The sequence below is a fragment of the Cryptomeria japonica genome, chromosome 1 (genome assembly GCF_030272615.1).
Source record: "Cryptomeria japonica chromosome 1, Sugi_1.0, whole genome shotgun sequence".
Classification (NCBI taxonomy): Eukaryota; Viridiplantae; Streptophyta; class Pinopsida; order Cupressales; family Cupressaceae; genus Cryptomeria; species Cryptomeria japonica.
The window spans coordinates 236,544,022-236,566,021 of NC_081405.1; the positions used below are offsets into that span (position 1 = coordinate 236,544,022).

A 22,000-nucleotide genomic window follows, 5' to 3' on the forward strand; every position below is an offset into this window, starting at 1 on the left:
AACTCTATCGATGTTAGCCCGTGATGAATTTCAAATCCTTCAAACATGTATTTAAGGGGGCATTTACTCTCTAATTTGCATAAGCTGGAGAGATTCAAGTTGCACAAGTAATCAAACTTTCAAGCACTCAAGCATTCTTTTCCAGCATTGAGCATTCTCAAGTCTCCCTTCAAGGCTAGGTGTTGCATTCAAGTCAAGGATTCAAGCATTGAAAAGGAGATTGATTTCAACATTCAATTCCACATAAGAATTTCTATCAACATTGCTACTACAATCTCCCTTGAGGTTATTTACAATTCAGTCTTTCATTTACATCTACTTGCAAGTACTTTCTTTCATTACTTGGTTAATTCCAAAATCGGGGTTTGACCTAAAGTTAAACCCCCAATCCCAACCCATTTTCCTCTCTTTTTTGTGTGTAGGTTGTAGGTGCATAATTGCACCTTCGGATTTAGGATTCATTTGCAGAGGCAGAAAAACCCTTTTCATTTCGCGGATTTTTTAGAGGACTGTGTACATTCCCGCCACGGTCTAGGCAACTTTTCCTCAAATTTGTAGGGCAACTTCATCTCGACATTTTATTGCCAAATCTAGGTGCACAACTTCAACCCATATTCCAATCTCAAGTTATAATTGATTCTTTACATAATTCAATCAATTTCCTTTCCATTTCAAACAAGGAAGAGGGGATCAACTTAGCATTCCCAATTCATTCATAATTCAATCTACCATCTTGGTTTGGAGAGATTGGATCTAGTGAATTATCTTCTCCCCCTTCCTAATGTAATGGTGAAAAGTGCTTGAATAGTAATCAATAGTAAAACTCTCATCTCTCTTTGAGGGAAAGGGTAGTTTTCCTCTTGATCCATCATTCACCATTTTCCCACCATTATTGGTGAACCCGACATCTTGCATGCTTTCCTTTGAACAAAATTGCATATTTTTTATTTACAAGTTTCAATTATTTCAAACTTAGTGGTTAAATCATTCAAAACCCTAGTTTTTAAATTTAAAATTGAACTTGTGATTTGTTAAAAAATGCTTTTGGTTATCTTAGATCTGAAAATTGTTTTGAGTGTCAAATTCAATTTCATCCTTGTCTTGTTCAATTTGCAATTAAAATTTACAAAATTGAGAGGTTACTTGTTAAAACCCTAATTTTCAAAAATCATCTTGAACTTGTGCAAAAATTGGATTTCCATTTAATTTTCAGATTTCATATTGTTCTCAGATTTGTTTGTAATACAACAATTCAAATTTTCAAATTCCCCCATTTTTCTTAAAATTCAAATTTTAAAATTAAGTGGTTAGGTCATCAAACCCTAATTTTTAAAATTAATTGGATTTTGTGTGAATTTCAAATCAATTTCATTTACATTCAGATTTCTAAACATTTTTCAAGGTTTCCCTATCCATTAGGTTTAACCCTTTTCAAAATTACAATTCAATTCCTCTTTTCACATTTGCGCCTTCATTTCACCCATCTAGAGATCGTAAAATTCACCAATTTTTGTGGGTTAGCTTTAAAATCATCGTAATACCCATCCCTGAATTTTTTTTAAAAAGTTGGTTGGACCATGTGCGTTCCCACCATAGTTCTCGACTTTTTTCCTGAAATTTGGGGAGACTGTTATGACTGTATTTAATAGCCTAAATCCAGAAGATTGGCTGATTTTATCATTTTTTTATCCCTCTAGAATCAGAAATACCTTTAAAATTCAACATTTCAACTTTCAAGAATTTTTTAAAAAATAAGAGGTTAATTATAGTCTGCCCTGGTTTTAAATGTTAGTCACAATGCACCAATGAGAGGGGGGTGAATTAGTGGTTCTCAATCTTTTCCCTTTAACTATCCTATGTGTGTATACTGGTTATTAGATCTAACTCAATGCAAACTTACCGATTAGTGGGGAGACTAATCACAAATGCATTCACATATAAAGGGATATCCCATTACACCAGCATATATGAGGAAAACCCAAGATGGTAAAAAAATCAATGAGAAATGTTGTTGGAGACTACTACTCCAATCCAACCTCACAATGAACTTCTGATTACAATGCTTAGGGAACCAACCCAAGGAACACCAACCCCTGATTTAGGGCACCAACCCAAGGAGCTACAACCCCTGCATCGAGCTTGAACTCAGTGAATACAAAACATAATCATTCCTTCAACGTCACTTAACAATATCTTTGTCTAGCATATTTATAACCTGGTTTTCCCACCAAAAGCCAATTCAAATTTCAGGCAGTTAGGGTTCCTTCTTCAACCCCGAGGCAAGCCAAATCCAATCAAATCTCATTTGATTTGATCGCCTAGATTGATGAACTGTAACTCATCAATCAATCTCGCCATTAACATGTCTTCCAATACACGTTTTCTAAACTTATCAAACACGGCCCTATATATCAACCTACATCTATCAAAATTCCATAAATATCTCAGTTGTTTCCTTCTTGAGGTCCTTCTGCAATCTAATTTCCTTGCTTCGATTCAGCTACCAACCACTCCCTGAACTTTCTCTATCATTCACTCTTCCTCGAGTTGCAATCCTCTAATCTGATCCACAAATCATGGGCTTCATATTAAATGCACACTTGTAGAAACACCTACACCTATACGACACTTCACCTACCTCTACGAGCATACCTCTTCAATTCCACGTGGTGTCCATGTCGATATCCACTTCAGCAATGATCTTTGTGTCAGCTAGAGTCACCAACAATCAACACACAAGTGGTCCTTCCTTTCTGTTGATTTAATAACCCTACCAGTAGCTCACACTTTACTAGTTGCCCTTCATGTCTGCACTTTGCTGATCTACCGATAAAACACCTAACCAATCAGCACTGTTGCTAACCTTCCTTGTGCACATCTTCATCAGATGGGAATATTTTGTATCTGCACCTTGTCCATATTACTGGTGGGCATACATACCGGTAAACTCTCTTGATGACAGCATGTCATCATCCTTCAATAGATTCCATCTTCAATCTAGCCATTTTCCTCTGTCACATCTGCTCACCCTTGCCTTCTTCCTGATCATCTCAGACCATATCTCAACCGGTTTGTCAAAGTGACAAACTCATCACACTTCATACATTTTGGTTGCTCAACATGCCTTCTATGTCGGTCCAATGCATATCCCCAATTTCATGCACTTGTGGCATTCCTCTGATTCACCATTAGATCCAGTGTGAGCCTTCAAACATCTGCCTTTACCTCTTCTATCTTATCTCGGAGAACTATGATGCACAGTTTACATAATAGGAGACAAGTTCCACTTACCGGTGGTAGTGGATCCTTGCCATCTTTATCTTACAATGCACTCATGTGGCTTTCTTGTTTGTGCAACATATCTTCAAATAGGCACATGTGTTCCTATTGGGGTACATTCACTGTCAGTCATCTCTTCACATGGTGACTGCATCTCTATTTGGTGGGAGTCTATTGTTCTACATCCACACAGCATATCGATGACCTGTACATCCTTCTTCTCCCGTGTTGATGTGATTCAAGTAACATTCTACCTCTTCATCACAACCAACAACTCAAGCACCTTGCTCATCCTTCTTGTACATTGGTCATAAGCTTTTTGGTTGGCAGCTACTCATTATCAACACATCACTTACTAGTTGACATCCTCTCCTTACCGGTGATGCAGTGTACTGGTAACCTGTCTATTTCATCCACACAAGTCAAACACTAACTTGTGTACCCATGACTCCAGTGATCATTCCTTTGAATGACATTCCCTTCCTTACCTTACCAGTGTCCTGCAACACAAGGTGATATCAGAGATATCTCATCCTATACTTATCCATGATAGTGTTGCACATACATCTCTTATACCGATAGGCATCTTATACCGGTTGACATCAATGACAACACAATGCCAACAATCTTTCCCTTTGGCATTGATGCCAACTTATGTAGTATTTGGTATACTACATAACCTTTCTCCCCCTTTGTGTGATCCAACTCTCAGCTTTGAATAATCAATAGATTCTCACACATGTAGTATGTGGTATACTACAAAATCTTTCTCCCCCTTTGACAACAATGGCAAAGGGCACTTTCAGGATTTTCTCTCCTCCTTGTATCTACTAGGTACTGAAAGAATTATTTCTCTCCTTTTTCTTTACCAAATGCATCTCTTCTTTTGACACCAATTGGTACAATTTCTCAAGTTACAACTCTTGAGATGGAGGACTCAATCATCAACTGACACCAATCGTTCAGAACCAAGTGTTTATGCAAATTGGAAACACATGCATATACAAGTCTGAAACTAATTGAAGACCCATGTGTCAGTGAAAATGACATACCTGTCGATTAGGTCCAAAAACCGAAGCTCCAAACTTCACTATATATCAGTTGAGCTATGCACATGTGATCATCTGATGATCTTTCAGTTCTATTATATCCACCATGGCCTATGACATGATCCTGGATATACACAATGTCATGCAATGTCATCATCATGCCATGAATCAAACCGGTTAGTCCCAAAGATGTGCATGCACGCATGATCAACAACTGGGCCAACATATGTCATTCAGGTCTTCATCAACATCAGCTGAGACATAACTTCCCATTCTATGTTACTAAGGCTAATGCAATGATCTCCAACCTAAATGTCTTACATAACCTACAATTACCTATTAACATTCATGTCGGTAACATCCCACACATACCAGTTTCCTGTACCAATTCATCGTCACTACCGAAGCACCTTCCCGTGACTCATGAAATTTTGTGTCACTATCTATCTGATATCAATTATTAATCTTCATCCATTGACACATGTAGTAGTGATCCAACTCTCATATGTAGGTGTGTAGCCAAGGCAGCAACTACACATACTTATCTTCTCATTTCCATCCTTCATACCGACAACATCTTGTTCTTCCAAGTGCCCTCTTCCACTGAGGAGGTGAATGATAAATTCAGTGTACTACTCCCCCTAAGGTTCTGCATCTCCTTTAAGCCTTAGGAGATATGACCTCTGCATTGAATACACAGTATCAGTCCAAGGTCTCTTCCTCCACACCTGCTTGGTCTCTATCTTCTTCCCATTTTTAGTCTTGGGAGTAGGTCTTACCTTCTTCTGCTGATAAGTCCTTTCATTTCTGGACTCTACATTATAGCCGGAAGTAGTTCTATAGTAGCACACAACATCCATCCCAAATTCATGATTGGGGAATCTCTTAACATACCGATTTGACCATCTTCTTTTGATCATGTTGTTGTGACTGGCAAATGAAACTGGTGGACCTCTTGCTCTTGCAGGGACATTTCTCCCTTGGTTCCATGCAAGCCTCTAACTTCCATATGCTCTATTTCCATTTCTAAGTGGATCATAGTTTCCATACTGGCTTCCATGTGTCTACAAGTTCATCTTCCTACACTCAGACACTCTATGGCCAATTCCATTGTAGTTATAACAAACAATAATTGCATAGCCAAGAGGAGGGATATTCATGTATCTTCTCCTTGATACATTTTTCTCATATGCAGAATGTCTATGAGATCCTATATTATTCCTTCTAGATCCCTTTCTACATTCTTTTTCCCTATGGCCATAGCCATTACATGCAAAACAATAACTGGGGAAGGAATTCTTATTACTTACAAATTTATTTTGCCATGCATGGGGAGATCTTACCGGTTTGGCATCTCCATTTCTACTTCTTCGGGGATGGATCTTGGGTTGTCCATTTTGAGAAATTCTCTAATCACCTCCCTTCATCTTCCACACTTGTCTTGATTTATGGACAATAACATCTCCTTGTCTTCTTTCGGTAGGAGGTCTTCTAGGCTACCTTCTCATGTTATTTCTTCCAGTGAAGCTTTCTTCTCCTATCTTTCCCTTTCCTTTGGGATCTACATTGTTTCTTCTTGCAGCACCAGTCTTCATCCTTAGCCTCATGTCCTCATCGATTATGGTCAGATCTATTTTCTTCCTTGGAGCATATTTGACTGTGAAGGTTTGTCCGTTGCCATTTCCACTTGAGCAGACAAACTGAATTTCCTTTTGGGGAATATGCTTGCTTGTGGAGCATTCACCGATACCACATCCTAATCCATTGGCATCCTTGGAGTGTTTTTGTTGGCTTAACATCCTATCCAAGGCTTCAACACCACCATCATATTTATTTCTCAGTTTAATCTCATCTTGGCCCTTATCAAGCTCTAATGTGAGCTTTGCAACTTTATCCTTAAGAATATGACACTCCTTTCCTTTAGTCTCCACCTCTTGCTCTAACACTTTGCACCTACACTTATTGGTATCCAGATTTGATCTGGATTCCTCATTCACATTCTTAGCATCAACAACTCATGTTTTCAGATTAGCGAGGGCTAACTCTGATTCTTGAAGACTATTGACCAACCAGTTCTATTCCACAATAACAGCATTCTTGAGCATCTTTTATTCTTTCCTCAGATTCTCCATTTCACTTTCCTTGGTGTCCAAGATTGATTTCAAATCATTAGTCAATATTTTTGCCTCTTCTAGTTGAGTTGTCAATAAACTAACCTTTTGGTTTGATTCTTCAAGGCAAGTTCTCAACTAGCTGCAATCCTCATGAACTGATCTTTTGTAGTTTTTAAATTCATTTCTAACATTTTGCAACTCTTCTAGTGCACTTACTAGTTCACCTTCAAGGTCAACTTCAACATCATCTTCTTCTTCATCATCACTTCCAAATAGATCTTTCTAGCTAGTTCTATCTACCTTGTCTCCTTCTTCTTCATCTTCTTCATTATTAGTGCCAAACACATCATACTAGTGGGATCTATCTGCATTAACCCGTTTTGATGCGTGATTCTCAATATCTATCTCATGGGCCATGAAGAGATGAGTCTCCTCATCACCATTGCTGTTGCAATGATCTGATCTACATCTATCATTTACACATGTGTTAGTTGCATTTTTCTTCTCACTCTCACAAACTGATCTAGCAGTGGTAGGCTCATTTCCATAGAGCTTTTTCAGTCTATCCCATAGAATTTTTGCTGATTTGCACTTATCCAAATGTGGGGAGACATCACCGGTAAGCCCACTAAATATAGCCTTCATGGCACCTTCATTGCACTTGCATATTCTTTCTTCTTCAGAGCTGGTGGGAGGACAAGCATTCCTAGGGAGACCATTAACAACCGACATCCAGACATCAAAACCTAGGGAAAATAGATAGACTTCCATTCTACAACTCCAAATAGAATAGTTTGAACCATCAAAAACTGGAGCAGGGATTGACACTAAACAATCTATTATGTCTTAAAACCAAAATCTACCCAATCTAGAGAAAGCTTGTCTGACTGGGAACCTATGCTTTGATACCAATTGTTAGACACAATGCACCACTGAGAGGGGGGTGAATCAGTGGTTCTCAATCTTTTCCCTTTAACTATCCTATGTTTGTATACCAATTATTAGATCTAACGCAATGCAGACTTACCGGTTAGTGGGGAGACTAATCACAAATGCATTCACACATAAAGGGACATCCCATAATACCAGCATATATGAGGAAAACCCCAAGATGGGAAAAACCTCGGTGAGAAATGTTGCTGGAGACTACTGCTCCAATCCAACCTCACAACGAACTTTTGATTACAATGTTTAGGGCACCAACCCAACGAGCACCAAACCTTGATTATAGGGCACTAAACCAAGGAGAACCAACCCCTAATTTAGGGCACCAACCCAAGGAGCTACAACCCTTGCACCGAGCTCCAACACAGCGAATACAAAACATAATGATTTACAAGTTGATAGCCTTGTTACAAATGGATTTTGTAACTCTTCTTCAAATCTCTCTATTGGATCTTCTATATAGTTCATTGTCAATTCTCTCTCTCTCACCCTCTTACTACTACAAACTTATCTCATGCTACAACCTTATCGGTTCAACCTTTTATCCTTCTCTACCAGTTCTCTTTCTCTATTGGCTTTTTATGTAGGTTGTCTCTTCTCTCAACTGCTCTATTGTTCTCCACCGGTTCTATCTTTTGTTGGTTCCTTCTTGCCTACTCTGCACTCTTCTGCAACTCTTCTCTACCAATTTGATCACCACTAGTATACTTCTCTCACAGACTCACTTGAAGACTACTAGATCCTCACCGTTGTTGGTTGATCCTCTCAACCTAATTCACACTCATGCACACTCAGTCTCTCTTCAGATACCCATTGAGTACCTGAGTGATTTTCTCTCACATGCAGCAACAATACAATCTCCTTCAATAGCACTTAACAATATCTTTGGCTTGCATATTAATACCCTAGTTTTCCCACCAAAAGCCAATTCAAATTTCAAGCGGTTAGGGTTCCTTGTTCAAACCTGAGGCAAGCCAAATCCAATCTGATCTCATTCGATCTGATCGCTTGGATTGATGAACTGTAACTCATCAATCAATCCCACCATTAATGTGTCTTCCAATTCATGTTTTCTAAACTTACCAAACATGACCCTATATATCGACCTGCATCTGTCAAAATGCCATAAATATCTCAGTTGTTTCCTTCTCAAGTTCCTTCTGCAATCTGATTTCCTTGCTTCGATTCAGGTGCCAACCACTCCCTAATATTTCTCTATCATTCACTCTTCCTCAAGCCGCAATCCTTTGATTTGATCCATAAATCATGGGCTTCATATTAAATGCACACTTGTAGAAACACCTACCCTTAGATGGAACTTCACCTACCTTTATGAGCTTGCCACTTCAACTCCACGTAGCGTCCATGTCGATGTCCACTTCAGAAAGGATCTTTGTGTCATCTAGAATTGTTCACCGATAATCGAGACACAACCATTCCTTCCTTTTTTCCGGTTTACTAACCCTGTTGGTAGCTCACACTTTACCATATGTCCTTCATGTATGCACTTTTTTGATCTGTCAGTGGAACACCTAACTGGTCAGCAGTCTTGCTAACCTTCCTTGTTCACATCTTCATCAATTTGGAATCTTTTGCATCTACACCTTGTCCATATTACCGGTGGGCATACATACTGGTAAACTCTCTTGATGACACCATGTCATCAACCTTCAACAAACTCCATCTTCAATCTAGCTATTTTCCTTTGTCTACATCTTCTCACCCTTGCCTTCTTCTTGATCAGCTCAGACCATATCTCTACCGGTTTGTCAAACTGACAAACTCATCACACTTCATTTGTTTTAGCAGCTCAACATGTTGTCTCTATCAGTCTAGTGCATATCCTTGATTTCATGCACTGGAGGCATTCTTTTGATTCACTAGTAGATCCGGTGTGAGCCTTCAAACATCTACCTTTACCTCTTCTATCTTATCTCATAGAACTATGATGCACACTTTGTATAATAGGAGATAAGTTCCACTTACCGATGGTAGTGGATTCTTGACATCTGCATCCTATAATGCACTCATGTGGCTTCCCTATTTGTGTAGCATACCTTCAAATAAGCACATGTGATCCCATTGGGGTACATTCACTGTTAGTCATCTCTTCACATGGTGACTGCATCTCTATCTGGTGGGAGTCTTGTTATTCTGTATCCACACAACATATCGGTGGCCTATACATCCTTCTTCTCCTATGTTGATGTGATTCTAGTAACATTCTGTCTCTTCATCACAACCAACAACTCAAGCACCTTTCTCATCCTTCTTGTACACTGGTCACAAGCTTGTCGGTTGGCAGCTACTCTCTGTCAACACATCACTTACTAGTTGACATCCTCTCCTTACCAGTGATGGAATGTACTGGTAGCCTGTCCATTTCATCCACACAAGTCAAATAGTAACTTGTGTACTGGTGACTCCAGTGATCATTCCTCTTAATGGCATTCCCTTCCTTACCTTACCGGTGTTCTACAACACAAGGTGATATCAAAGATATCTCATCATGTACTTATCCATGATAGTGGTGCACATACATTTCTTATATCAATAGTCATCCTATACTAGTTGACATCAATGACAACACAATGCCAACATTAAAAATTTTTATTTTAAAATTAAGTGGTATTCCCTTGGCTCTAATTTTAAAATTCCAATTTCCTTTCATTTTTGGAAATTGTATCATTCTCTTCACCCAACAAAGTTCAAATTGTGTAATCATTATTTTCTTGAATTTTGCTTTACTCAATTTTGTAAGCCTTTTTCTACAATTCAAAATTCAAATTTTCCCTCTAGTGCATGAGTTTTACCACTACTAGTCCTACCTATCCTATCCCCGTTAGACGAAGCATTAGAATTAAGGTTTCCCAAGGTTTAATTATCAAGGAGATGGAGCCTAATTTGGGTGACTTCTTTAATGAGGATCATGCCAATTCTTCCCATCCTAATCATGTGCCTATTAATGGATCTCATGATGAAGAAGAAGCTTTAAATAGGGTTTCTTTAGATCAACTTTCTACATTGGACAATCAATTTGATAGCTTTCAACAATGGATGTCCCAAGAGTACCCTAATAGTTAAGTTCTTCCATTAATTGAAGGTCTTAAATGCATTCTTCAAAGTGATAAGAATGTAATTGATATATTGTGTGGCATTACACATATTATTGATTCTAATGTCATGTCTGTTGGGACTCATTAAAATTAAGTCAAGTTTAGAGGCCCATTTCAAATGTTTGTTTTGCATTTCCAAATGAGTCAGTTTGAATGACCTAGTTAGAGAGAGGGTAAAATGGAGCCAGTTGATTTTTAGAGGGTAAGGCTCGGGAAATATGTCCTACACCTTTCATTTGGCCTATTAAGTGATGTGAAACTTTCAGAATTCAATTTGGATAAGTTTACTAGGTACCCATTTCGAGGGGTGAGTTGAAAGTGTATTTTAGGCACAAATGCAGATTTTATTGAGTAGCCTGCTTTGGGTGTTTATATCTTTTTCCCTATTGATTTTCATGAAGAATTTAAAAATGGATTGGATTTTATGTATAAATGTGAATCAGCTTACAAAGTTTCAAGTCTTAATGAATCCATTTGCTTAGTTTTCAAAGCTCAAACTGTTTGCAGTTTGCATGTTTTGACAAGTCCCTATTTCAGTGCCTAATCGGAGCCCTGTTTCGCATAAGTGTACAAGTTGCCTCAGTAAGTGTTATGACATAATGTTTGTTCTGGGCTATTATTGGTATAAATAACAATCTATGTTTCCATTTTCACGCTCCTACCAATCCGTTTGATCAATTTTCAAAAGGGTTCATTGAGTCATCGTTTTCAGTGATCCGTACTTTCAGTGCTATATCAGTTAAAGTAGCCATTTTCATGAGTGCGCCATTTGCACCCAGTCATACTTTTGGTCAAACTGAGAATCCAAATATTTAACATGTACTTCAAGGTACTTGTGTTTCAAATTTGAGGGTCTACAGAGGTCGTTTGATATTTTTGAGAAAGGCATCATGTATTGCCAGAACACTGACTTCATCAAGTCCGCAGTGTTGACAAAGCCAGTTGGTCATTTTTCGCCGATTAATATCTCTTCACTCGAGACTTGTCTTGAGAAACCGTTTGGTAGATTTCATCCTTGTATATCAGAGTACATGCCTATCAGATGGTGAGGTCTAAAAAGGTGTTTTGACTGACTTGAAAAATACGTCTTTGCGATTAAATGCAAAAATGTGGCACAAGTGCCTAAAAGTTGCAAAACTCAGTCTGGTGATCCGAAAATGGTGTCGATCGATTCCAGAGGTATGTTTGAGGTCTGTGAGTCATTTTAGAGGTTAGTTTCATGGAAACAAAATTTTTTTTTAGTCAAGCCCACTTTGGGGCCCGACCTGGCTCATGATCGTGGATTGATTTTATTGGCGATTTGGCTCACTGAGAGAATTGCAGGATATTTAAATGGTTGTTCATTGGTAAATGAAGTGATAAAAAATTAAGGCTTTACCTTTGGATTTGGGGCCATGTAATATTGACAACTATAAGAGAATTAGTAACAATGAAGATGCATCTATTAATATAGAGGTATCATACAAGAATTTGGCTGAGAATTCTATAGATAAGAACAAACGACATTGGATGATTTTTAGTCAATGTCAATTTCTGTAGTATGTTAGTTGGATTGGCTGAAGGATAGAATATTAATCCAAGTACTTGATGATTTGAATGAGGAAATTATTCAGATTTTAATCAAAGGAGAAGTGCACAAGTGGAGACAAAAAGGAAAAGGCATAGTGTATAGACACCGAGTGCTTCAAACTGGATATAAAGCTGGGAATTTGAATTCTGCAATAAACTGTGATTATGTTAAAGATTATGATTTTGTTGCAAATTTTTTATGTCGACTTTCAGCCAAATCCCGAGTTCCTTAAGAGAACCATTCCACATTTCAAAGACAATCCAGAACATGGCTTAGTCTAGGCCCGCTGGGCATTTGTAAACAAGGATGAAAATTTGTTAACCAGGCTCTAGTACATCAATCTATCTTTTCATTTCAAGGTAGAACAGCAAGTGAATGATAATTTTATTAATTTCTTTGGCTTCAATGGGGCAGCTGGTGTTTGGTGAATGAAAACTCTCAAAGAATCTAGTGGATGGCTTGACAGGACAATGGTTGAGGATATGGACATTGTCGTACATGCCCATTTGAAATTTCTAGAAATGTATCTTTCTCAACGATGTTCAGGTCCTTTGTGAACTACCAGAGTCCTATGAAGCTTATAGGAAACAACAACATCGTTGGCATTCTGGTCCTATGCAACTTTTTTGGCTCTGCCTTCGAGATATTATCTCTTCCAAGATTTCAGTTGGAAAGAAGGCAAATATAATGCTAATATTTTTCCTTTTGAGGAAACTTGTTCTCCCATCTTATTCTTTTGCATTATTATGTATTCTTCTTCCAATGACAATGTTTGTTCCAGAAGCACATCTGCCAATTTGGTTCATTTATCTATTGCCCCAGTCAACAATGCCTCCCTCAGACGTGGCATGTGGCAAGGGTATTGAAATGCAACAAATAGTAATTAGCATTTTCAAATCATCCATGCCAGATCCTCCTTTTAGCATTTTCAGACCTTAGCAAATGAAGTTGCTAGCTTATGCATGGTGGATGGGGGCAGCAAAGAAGACATGCTATGGTAGATCATGTGTTTGGCAAAGGGGCTGTAGGAAGATGCAAAGCAAATACTCCATACACTAGTAGTAACTCCTCCTTCACGTGCCCTCCCATCTCCCTCCAAGTTGGACGTGGTGTTTAAGTAGAAAGGGCTTCGCATGGTATGGCCTCCTTGTAGAGGAATGTGGCAGATTAAAACTCTCTGGAAAAACCTTGGAAATGCATTTCTGGGTGAAACACTTTATCCCACATTCGCTGGGAATCGGGGTCTTTTGATATTTTTAAGCAATAACCCACACATCTAATATGTCAAAGCCATCAAGGCTTTTGACGGACGGTGCCCATTGGGAGTCCAAGCGGACCCCATGCGCATGGGCATGGATCCCAAGGCAATTGAGGAGGCTGACAAGTGGCAACACGTGGGCCCCACGTAGGCACAGATCCCGAGGCAAGCGGGCAAATTTTGCAGAGAAAGGTCGGCTTATCCAGTGAGCAGGTTACAGAGGATCCGACAAAGCGCGTTGATTCACAAGTCGAAGGTGCTCGCTAGTTAAACTCCATGAAATGGCAAAAAGCTCTATGATGGTTAAAGACCCTACAGGTTCAGGAGATTGGATGGCTTACGTGACTTCGCGAAGGAAAGTTGCTCGCCAGTTAAGGTCCGCGAAATAGCGAAAAGCATCTCCGAAAATGAGCAAGGTTAAAGAACATGCAGGTTTGATGAAGATCAACGGCTCGCATGACTTCGTGACCCAAAGATGCACGAAACTTACCCATTGCATAATGGCAAAATCCAGGTGGCACACAGGTGACAGGTCCAGTCAGCAGTCTAGCAGGCGGGCCCCAGTGAGGTGGCATTGAGGTGGCCGACAAGCAAGTGGACACGTGGTGGAGTGATGACGTGTCATCCAAGGTGGCACCCAGTAGATCCCATCAACTAATCAGAGACCGCCACGTGGCAGGGCGTCGGGCCAAAATCAGAGCAAAAAAAATCAAAGTTAAAATCAAGTTTAATATATAGTTTCAACTATATTAATAAATTGAAAAATTTAAATGATTGTGCACACTAAATGATTAATTCGCTCAGGGGCTTATTTTTGGCCAAAATACCAAGTATTATATATTACCGGAAAGCTCTCGAGATGTGGAAGGTAGTTATGAAGTTTGTTTCAGCAAAGATCAGATCTTTTGAGAGCAGTTTCCATGGAAAGAAGAAGAAAGTGAATTCAGCTGGAAAAAGAGACACTTGGCAATTTTAGTTGCAGACCTAATTTTTCCCTCCTCTTCATATTCCCAATTTCTTCTCATTTGTAAGGATCACAAGATTTTTGTAAAAAAGCTCTGGCAAAATATATTTGGGGGTTTTTCTTTCTAGTTTTGAAAGATCATTTTGAGTGATGTAGAATTCAAAGATGGACATCAATACATAGATCAAAGCATTCTGATCCTAGATTCATGTCGTCTTCTTGTATGTATGATTGATTTAATAGTTTGGTTAGATAATCCAGGGTTACTTAATTGAATGATTTGCAAGGAAAATTCATGGAGATGATTTAGGTTTCTCTCTCAAGGAGGGAGATTAAATATACTTAGAATTTCTCTGATAGTAATTAGTAATTTTGCTTGAATCTGATAACTGGGTTTAGCATAAAGATAAAAATTTATGTATGTCAGGCATATGTAAGTTTAGTGAAGTCAAAATGATGAAATGTATGTGGATTTCCAATTTAGAATTCTTATTTAGTCTTAGGTGACTCTGAAGCCCGGGATAAGGCACTGGTATAGTTTTGCTAGGTTCTATAAGCTTCTTGGAGATCAATAAAAAATGATTACAAGCCTTTCTTTTTATGTTCAAGGTGATAGGGTTTGCAGGGGTTGGTATTTGTCTTCTCTGTAAATCTCCAATCACAGTTATGAAAAGTAATCACAAAGGGTAAACCCACCTAAGATAGGTGAAAGCTTGAAGTGTAGAAGGTTTTTGTATAAACCTTGTTATATGTTGTCTTTTGTTCTGTTTCCTGTTGTTTCTCTCCATAAGCGAAATAGATCTAAGATTCGAGTAGGGAAAACAAAGTAATCAGAATTTGAGAACAACAATGCCTATCAAAAGTTGTACCGAAACCCAAGGTTACTCACAACCTTCAACACAAGTCAATTCCTCTATTCCTTTGACTAATCCTATGACTAGTATTCCTACTTTCACATCTAACATCATGACTACTTCAACTCAAAATGTCATTCCTACAACCATAGGTCATGGGGGCAATCCCTCTTCTTTATTTAACCCTCCATCTTTACCTATGTCTTCCATGAGTATTCCTACTATTCCTCAATCAATCAGTGTGATACAAGGGGGCAATTCCTTCAAAAACTTTATTCCTCCTTTAAGTGTCCCTTTTCCTACCCAATCATCACTAATGCCTACTTATCATAATGTCCCACCACCTTATTCTTAGTCCATGCCTTCTTTCAACAACATCACACCACCTTCTCAATCACCTATGTCTAACATCTATTGGCATTTTAATTCTATTGGTATTTTGCATCAAGATTTCATTAATGATATGTTGTCATTGATGTCAATTGAACCAGTAAATGGTATTCATGTTATAGTTGATATTGTTGTTTTTGATATTGGCTAGTAACCAGTAAGAAAGATTTGTGGAAGATGTTGTAAACCTATATGTTAAGTTTGTGAGTTGAACTGGTGTAAAGGGTTAAACCTTTCCATGTAATGTAACCGGTAAACCCTATCAGTTGTTAAACCCTAACCGGCCAAGTTTGATGGTTTGTTATCTGATAAGCGATAATGATGGAGACACATGTGATCATTTGATTAAGGAGATATTCAGATTGTTTTGGCGCATTTGTTCTTGTCTAGGGAAGGAGCAAAGTGGATTGCATCTAATGCACAACGCGCTATGTGTTACAAAGTCCAATAGAGCGATGATCATGGAGTGGTTGAAATTGTCTTGAATAATGTGAAGAGATTGTCATAATTTCTAATGGTCAAGATTGTACCAACTTGTTTGTAATCTCAATGATGAGTATTAGATTTTTGTTGTGTTACCGACCCAATTGATTTCTATTTAAGGTCGATGAAGTTGTTTGTTAAGGTTGTTGGCAAGGTTGGTAGAAAACCTGTTAAGTATATAGTTGCCAAACAGGTGAATGGATCTGCACTTTGAGTGAAGGAAGACTAAAGGTTATAGAAGAATCTGATCAAGCAAGAGTAGTGCTATTCAGACAGATCAACTAAGCTATTGTTTTCTAATAATAATAGCAAAACTTAAATCCCTTAACTGGGTAAGCTCTAACAAACTTGGTTACTCATTAAATCCTCTAACAAGGTGGTCCATTTGTTTGGATTCTTAAATCCTCCAGAGAGGTTACTCCTAACAGGGTATTGTGCTTCTGACAAGGAATATTTGTAAATCCCTTAACCAAGTTATTCCTAACTGGAATTAGTTCTTAATAGGACTTATTCTAAACCTCTAACAGGCTTTGGCTCCTAACAGGGCGAACTTTGAAAGAGTTCAAATAGCTATCCTTGTGAGTCTCATCTCACCATGGTTTTTACCTATTTGGGTTTTCCATGTATAAACATTTGTGTCAAGTGGTGAATACTTTTGCGATTGTGATCTTATTTGTTGATTTGATTAATCTCTGATAAGGCATGTTAAGTAGAAGCATTAAGAGATGACTGTGTTGAGTTATGATTAAACATTGTTGATATTCATAAGATTGAAGTTGTTTACTGTTAAAGTTGTCATAACAGTTAAACCAGTTGATGTCAAGTATTCTTATGATTATTGATCTTGACCGAGATATGATTACTTTGTTTGACTAAGTTTGAGTTTGGGAGCTTTGTATCAGTTTTTCAGTATACTGATTCACCCCCCCCCTCTTAGTATTCTACCAGATACTTATTCTTTCATCGTAGCATCAATTGGTATTAGAGCATCTCAGGTCCTCTTAATCCAAAAGCCCAACAGTTTGAGGAAAAGATCTTGTAGATCATGATGAAGAAAGAAGTCCCAAAGTTCAACAAAGATAACAATAGAATATGGAGTGACAGAATGAAGATTTAAGAATCTTGGTAGTCAGTATTGGGAGCATATATAAAATAAGTATACTACACCTATTGGACCTCTAACTAATGATTAGAAGAAAGAACATCAATAAAATCACTAGGCATTAGAAGCTATTACCAGTTTCCTGTCTGATGTTGAATATGTAGATGTTCATAGTCTTGAAACTGCATATGAAGTATGGAAGAAACTAGAAGAGATTTATAGCGGTGATGAACATGTTAAGATTGCTAAAGAGGAGAGTCTAAGAGGCAAGTTTGATGACATGAGAATGTCTGAAGGTGAGAATATCCAGCAGTATGGTCAAAGGATTAAAGAGATAGTTGGTGAGATAAAGAGTGCGGGAGGTAAAGTGGAAGATGCCACAGTAATTAGTAAGGTAGTAAGAACCCTGCTACCGGTCTATGCTATCCAAGTTGCCACTATTCAGGAGCTGAAATCCATTGATAAGACAAAGGTAACTCTTGACTCTATTATTGGCAAACTTACTCTTTTGAACTAAATGGCTATGATGGTAGTGTACAGAAATCAAAATCTGCATTTAGAGCTTCTGTCTCTAACCCATTTGTGAGAAGAAGTAGAGATATCGGCCATAACTATGAATCTAGATCCAACAGAGATGCTAAAGATGAAGGCAACTTAGTAGAACTTCAAGCACTACTGGCAAAATGACTACCTAGAGGCATTGGTAAATATAGAGGTAAGCTACCTTTAAAATGTTTTGCAGGCAACAAGATTGGTCATATAGCAGCAAATTTCCCTAAGGGTGAAAATGAATACAAGAGAGGAAAATTTAAGAAATACAAGGGTAAAGGCAAGAGAGATTGTCTTGTAGCTATTGACAGTGGTGTTACTGATGAAGAATCGGATGATGATGCTAGTGGAGGCATTGTGTTTGTAGCAATTAAGGAAGAAATATCAAATCAGAAGGTACTAGTATCCAGAATGGATAACTATGATGATTGGATCATTGATAGTGGTTGTTCACATCACATGACTGGTGATCCAAACAAATTTCTTTCCCTAAAGGAATTCGATGGCGGTGTTGTCTGATTTGTCAATGACTCACCCTGTATGGTTAAAGGTAAGGGAGTTATTTATCTTAATGGGAAAAGTAGTGCTGACGATGTCTATTGGGTTGAAGGCCTAAAGCACAATATTCTTAGTGTGGCACAACTTAATGACAGAGGATACCCACTGGAATTCAGAAATGGTATATGCAAAATCTTTGACAACAAAGGAGAATTGATTGCAACCGGTAAACAAACTAGAGGTAATCTATTTCATCTCAATCCTAAAGTTAGCAACTATTTGATTGCAAAAAATAGATGATAGCTAGCTTTGGCATAGGAGATTTTGTCATATTAATTTTAAAAATATTATTAAAGTAAGGAAGTCTAAGATAGTAAGAGGTCTGCCTCGGCTACACAAACCGGTTAATGCTCTTTGTAAAGAATGTCAACTAGGAAAGATGACTTCTTCAACTTTTAAGAGCAAGTCCTTCTCAACAGAGCACTTGTTAAATTTGGTTCATACAAATCTATGTGGACCAATAAGAACAAGAAGCATTCAAGGTGACAGATACTTCATGATCTTCACTGATTATTGTTCAAGGATGATGTGGGTCACATGCTTGAAGGATAAAAATGAAGCATTTGGTAAATTCAAGGCATTCAGAGCCTTAGCTAAGAAAGAGAGTGGCAAAAAGATAAAATTTCTAAGAAAAGATCAAGGCGGTGAATTCACTTCTGCAGAGTTCACTAAATATTGTGATGATAATGGTAACAAGTGGCAACTTTCTGCACAAAGGAGACCACAGTAGAATGGTATAATAGAAAGAAACAACCAGTCAGTGGTTGAAGCTGCTAGGACTATGTTGATACAAGATGGTGTATCAAAAACATTTTGGAAAGAATTTGTAAGTACAACTGTGTACACAATGAACCGAGTTCTGGTAAAAAGAGGTAAGGACAAGACCCCATATGAGTACTGGTATGGGAGATCACCTGATGTTAGCTATTTTATAATATTTGGTAGCAAATGCTTTATTAAAAGAGGTGATTACTTAAGCAAATTTGAAGCTAAGAGTGATGAAGGCATATTCCTTGGCTATTCTACCAAGAGTAAGGCCTATAAATGCTTCAACAATCAAACACAGAAAATTGTTGAAAGTGTTGATGTTTGTGTAGATGAATGTCCTGAAATTGCAGAAGGAACCAGTTCTGAGAAGAAGGATGAAGATCCTTGCATTTTTCTTTTGGAACCTAAAACTATTAAATTAGAAAGCAGTAAAGAAAATCCTGATGAACTTGTTCAACCAGAACAAATAAATTCAGAGGAAGATGACAATGATGAAGCTGAATCTGAAGAGAATGATCATGTTATTCCTAGGTATGTGAGACTGAATCACGGTCCTGAATAGATAATTCAGGATAAGGATGTTGGAGTACTAACTAGAAGGAAAATACGAGAGAACTCTTGCATGATATCCACCTTTGAACCTAGAAGTGCTAAAGAGGCATTTGGTGATGATCACTGGGTGAAAGCTATGGAGGAAGAGTTAGATCAAATTGAGAAGAACAACACTTGGACCCTGGTACCGTGAGCGGTAAATAAGAATGTTATAGGTACTAAATGGGTGTTCGGAAACAAGTTAAATGAAGATGGTGTTGTAGTTCGGAATAAGGCAAGATTAGTATGCAAATATTATGCAGAAGAAGAAGGAGAAGACTATGGAGAAACTTTTGCACCAGTAGCAAGACTGGAAGGTGTCAGAACATTGCTTGCATTTGTAGCTCATAAAAAGTTCAAGGTATACCAAATGGATATTAAGTCTGCATTCTTGAATGTGATATTGGAAGAAGAGGTCTATATAGAGCATCCTGATGGTTATGCATTTCCAGATAAGGAAGAAATGGTATGCAAATTGCAAAAAGCCTTGTATGGATTAAAGAAAGCACCTAGAGCATGGTATGAATGACTTCATACTCATTTGATGAAGATAGGATTTACTAGAACCAGTGATGACAACAACATTTATCTCAAGTTTGAAGGAGATGAAATACTGGTTAGTGAAGCATTTGTAGATGACATTATATTTGGAGGTAATGATGACATGAGTAATTGTTTTACAGATGTAATGAAGAATGAATTTGAGATGTCATTGGTAGGGAAAATAAAAAAATTTCATAGGCTTACATATACAATGGATGAAGAATGGTATTTTCATTACTCAATCCAAGTATGTGAAAGAGGTTTTGAAGACTTTTGGTATGAGTGATTGTAAACCAGTTGGAACCCCAATGGTTACAGGTTGTAAATTGTCCAAGGAAGATGCATCTAAGTCTGTAGATGAAAAGGAATACAACTCAATGATTGGCAAACTACACTATGTTGTTCATAGTTGACCGGATATTGCCCATGTAGTTGGCATTGTTGCTAGATTTTAGAAGAATCCAAAGGAGGCACATCTAATGGCAACTAAGAGAATTTTTAGATATCTAAAAGGTACCGTTGACTATGGGTTATGGTATACATATGGTGGAAATTTTGATCTGAAAGCATACACAGATGTTGATTGGGCAGGAAACATTGTGTTGGCAATATTATAGTATAACAGACAATGAAAGATTGTTGACATTTCAATAAGGATATTGAGAAGGTTGTTGTTGATGATTATGGACATAACTGATTAAAGATGTTTTACTATCTTGATATTATGATTTTATCATTGATGTCAAGAAATTGATTTTCTAATTCAGTATGATGTTGCCATATCTTGAGAAGTATGATATGAAGTTTATAAAGAAGTCGGTAAAAGGCACAGGAAAGAATATGATGAATAAAGGGATGAATAAGGTATTCAATGGGAAACTACTACCGAGTCAGACAATGGTGAGATCATGATGTTTTAGATTGTTTTAACATCATACATATGTTGTAAAATGTAAAGGTTAATACTATACTATGTTACCAGGGAAAGAACCTAGTCAGTAAACCCTAAGGTTATCGCTATCGGTTAATGAAGGCAGAATGTCTACTGAGTGAAGTTTAGTATTTACCGAGTTACAACTGAGCTATAACAGAATGCATTAAATGTTTACATGTGATATTTAATGAAAGATGCTGATGAGCTGGAGCGGATCAATGATTGGTAAGCCGTGGAAGAAGTTTGTTAATCAATCTAAGGCAATGGAAAGTCGGCATGAAGATCTACAACTCAGATTGAACCGCAATACCCTAACACAAGTTCCAAGGTGACAATGCAAGTTCCAAGGCAGAGTAAAACATTTTCAGATCAAAGGATACATTGAACCTGGACAAGATTGAAGATCTGATGGCTATGATTGATTATGGGAAATGTGATCAATGAGATTAAGTGGTTAGAAGATTGTTTATAAATAGGAAACTATTGATAAACAATGTATGCGGGCAAGTGTATGCACAGGGATGCTACATAGTGATCACCGAGCACAGAAGCTTGAAGACCTATTAGAATAATAGAGTATAGATGCCCAATAGATAGACAAGATTAGTTCTATGTCTAGATTGTATTGAACAAATAGGAATCTGCTTTAGCATTTTAGATGTGAAGTTACAGATAGATTTTTATTACTGTTATTTTGTGAAAGTGATAGAAAATCTCTTAACTGAGTGGACTTAACAGTCTTATATGTAAATCCTCTAGCAAGGTGACATTCTGATTGAGTGTTTGAAATCCTTTGATAAGGTCACTTCTAACAAAGTGAAGATCCTAACAGATTTGAGGGAAGTCCCTTAACCGGGTCACATCTAGCAATGTGTTTGTAATCTTTAACAAGATTTGCTTTTAATTGAGCATACTTTAGAAGAGTATATTTCT

General features: G+C 37.7%; 1 pseudogene; it reads left to right on the plus strand.

The window, feature by feature from the left end:
• Positions 1-12,026: 12,026 nt before the first annotated feature.
• LOC131042242 (probable xyloglucan glycosyltransferase 2) lies at positions 12,027-13,012 on the plus strand (annotated as a pseudogene).
• The last annotated feature ends 8,988 nt before the right edge of the window (positions 13,013-22,000 follow it).